The sequence below is a fragment of the Etheostoma spectabile genome, chromosome 22, assembly GCF_008692095.1.
Source record: "Etheostoma spectabile isolate EspeVRDwgs_2016 chromosome 22, UIUC_Espe_1.0, whole genome shotgun sequence".
Lineage (NCBI taxonomy): Eukaryota > Metazoa > Chordata > Actinopteri > Perciformes > Percidae > Etheostoma > Etheostoma spectabile.
The window spans coordinates 12,565,982-12,569,888 of record NC_045754.1 but is presented as its reverse complement, the minus strand read 5'-3'; positions in this window follow the sequence as shown (position 1 = coordinate 12,569,888).

The window sequence follows — 3,907 nt, the reverse complement described above, 5'->3', positions numbered from 1 at the left end:
GTGTGTGTGTGTGTGTGTGTGTGTGTGTGTGTCTGTCTGGTGCGCAAGCAGGGAGAGAGGCGTCTGTCTCCATTAATCACACAGAGAATTTACTGTTCTAATCTTATCAACCCTCCAATATTGTTTTCTGATATGTGTGCTTTATTGTTGTCAGAAAGTAGTCTTAAGTGAGATCCTTTGTGACCCACAAACCTGAAACTAAAATCAACCTTTCTCAGCCCTACACAATGTGACTATAGAAATGGTCCCTTCTTTTTTATGGTAAATGTAATTTGTTAACAATAACAACCACTATTTTGCTGCATAACACACATTACTGTGTCACTTTGCTCACTTTATGACTCACCACTTGTTGCTAAATCGCCTGTAGGCACCACAGACAGTTAAAGAAAGGCACAGTGGCCGCTGTTCAGCAATGGTTACACAGTGTCACATTAAAGCTAGACTGATTTTAGCTGAACAGTAGTCACCGTGGCCAAAAGTTACTATATAGGAGAATACTGAAGGAAATGCTAAAACTTAGTGTAACAGTAGCACAAGTAGAGAAGAGTTATAAAAATGGCAAAGTGAATCAGAAACTGACTCAGTTATTCAGCAATATTCGGCAATATTCAACTGACATTATCTTACATTAGACGCCATGAGCTACTGTCATACCAGATGAAGTGGCCATAGCAAAACTCCTGAGTGTAATAAACTGAGCAAGGGTGCCTTTATTATTTAAATTGTCAGAAGAGGAAATTTAGTTTTCTTTTAATTTTGCTTTAAGTCAATGTAAAGGCTAAACTACCATTTAATCAAAGCAGAAATTTAAATAGTATATTAAAAATTGTACCAAAGCGAGACTTTGTAACTTAAATGCTAAAATATTGTGTGACAGCAGCACAACTAAAGAAGAGTCATAAAGTCAACAACAGAAACTGTTAGCAATGTCTGCTTTACAGTAACATCTATTTTGAAAGTTTGCTAACATTAGCTAAGACTAGCCATCATTTGCTACTGGTCAGACCAGACCAAATAAGCATGTAGCAGCAAGACCCCTGGGTATATTAAATTGAGCAAGATTGTGCATTTGTTTGTTTATGAATTCAACTTTTCATTTGTACAAGCTATTATTTCTATCAAAACATACATAGACTCGCTTTAGATAACAAAAACAAAAATGTTAAGGCTCCGTGAAAAAAAAGACAGAGACACTGACAATCCAATCACGCTATCTGCTTGTCCAAACATTAGAGATCACCCTCTGAGCCCATGCCATGCTCTCATGTGAAACCTTTGACTGACTTTTGTGAATAAGGCCTATTGAGAGCCTGTTGGGGCGTTACCTTGGTGCCCTCCCACGCTTCAGGTAAGCATGCCTGGGTCAGTTGACACCTTTATCAGCCCCTGCTCTTCTCATCCGGTCCCAACCTTATCCACCTCTGCTGTCAGGGCCAGGATCAATACAGCTGGCTCAATATCCACATATATGACCATGCCTCCCCCTCTTTCTGATAACCACACAGACCCTATCACTCCACTCCACCTATCACACACACAGATATAGCATGCACTCTGTTTGGCCTGCAGTGGGATTTTCTTATATTCTTGTGCTTTTGTCAAACCTCCAGGCCTTTCCCAAACACACACACATACATACACACACACACACACACACACACACACACACACACACCACACAACACACCCACCCACACACACACACACACACACACACACACACACACACAATAATTAGTTTCCAGACCACTGAGGGATTTTTTTTCATCAAAGAGTAGGGGAATATGAGGGATGGTGAGGCTTAAGGAAAACAGAGTATTAAGGGTTGGTTCACACAAAGTACAAAACATATTTTCTCTATTACAGAATGTGAGTGTGTTTTTTTTAAAAGACTTTACCCCAACACAAAAAAATTAATGGAATTTCATATGTGGTGGAAATTTTGGGTATTTGTAGTTTACCTCAGTATTTAATTTTACGTTGTGTACTTCTATTCTACTTAATTTTCCTTTTTCAGTTTAAATAATGTATACTTTAAATCCCATTTATTTCCATTGTCCTCAAATTTTTATTTTTAAACAGGTGCCTTAAAATCTGGGCACAAGGCCCCAAAAATATTTATGTGTCCTGATAACATTAAAGATGTGGAAAAACATGTTTTAGTGATTTGGGTGAACCTGTCCTTTATATTAAGTGTGATCAGGTTTTGTAGCAAGGCTGATAATTGTGAAATTTCATATGGTGCAACATTTCCACACACTACTCCTCTTGCATCAGCGGTGTCCATATCCAATTATCTACTGTGTGTGTGGTTAATATGTTACACCCTGGGTCGATATGGCTGCTGGCTGAGCTGACAGACTCAATCTGTGTGTGTCAAACATGTGTGATTAAGGAGTTCATAGTGCTCCATGGCTTTTATCCACCATCCTCGTCTTTTTGCCCTCCTTTTTGCCAAGCTTGTTTTCTCTCTCTTTCATTCTCTCTCTGTTTACTTTTTCCTCCTTCAATCAGTAACTTTCATGAGTCAGTGCCACACATGACACTCTGGTGTATCTGTGAGAACACACACAAATACAAAGGACTTACTGTAGATGTATAGGCAGTGTGGATGTCAAATTATGCTATAAGGCGAAGTACAGTAGTGATTCATACAAACAACAAAAATACAAATTGAAGCACTAGAAATGCATGATAAAGTATTTTCAATCTGAAATTTGTTATTTTGAACAGTGCTGCTAAAAGGTGTGGGGATATACAAAAATGTAGAGGCACCATTTGCCTTATCTAAATACTGCTGGCAAAATCTAGATCAATACCAAGGGCTTTGGCTGCCAACTCGCTCATTGATTGATTGCATTTTATTCTTCCATCTGTTTCTCCTGCTTTTATCTCCTCAGGTTGTTGGATACTTATTCTCTGTCCTGATAAGACCTGTGTCTGAATTCCCTGACCTCAGGCCTACAGGGTTATACGGGTGAAGAAAGACTCAACACCATTGTCCAGGGGAAGATTACAGCATTCATTTTGTGTCTTTCTTAAATAAACCTCCTTCCTTCACATATATTGGAGATCTCCTCTACTCCCATAATTTAGATGCATCCAAAGAAATGAATAATAATCCTTGGACTGATCCACTGTTGGCCTTCCCCCTCCTGGTCTCGCACAAACACACACACACTTCATCCTGTCAGCTGCTCCCTATCTCTGTAAACTGGTCCTAATTCGTGTAAATATTGGGTAAAGTACTGAGGTGCGAGATGAGATAACCTATTTGTCACATAACCAGCCAGCCATTCAGCCTCTACTGATTAAACAGCACACACACACACACACACACACTAATAAACACACACACACAGAGCATGACTGAGATATATTACATTTTTATCCAGAAGAAAATACAAAATTTAAAAAAACCTATGGTTGCGCAAAAATATGGTGTACTTAAAAAATGAAAGAATGTTACCACTGTATCATTAAATGGTGAACCCCTGTAACTTAGCAAATCTCTTATGATTCTATATATCTTTTATCAGTCTCTTAATCACAAAGATGTTCATTGCAGCTGATGACAGATAATCAAGAGATATAGTTACATAACATTAAAAAATATGTCATGTTATAATGTATATCAGAAGTAGATTGCGCATGTCTTGAATTTCTATTGTTTGACTAGTATAGTATAGAGTATAGTTAAGAGTACAACTCTCACTTGTATTAAATGTAAATTTCAATCAGTCATTCAACATCAAAATTGTAGATCCTTTTATGCAGCTAGTCTCCATGTTCCTGTTTTTGTTGCATTACATTTCACCTTACACAGGAAAGCTCTTTACGCGCCTCACTTCAAAAGCGCGCGCGCGCACACACACACGCACACACACACACACACACACACACA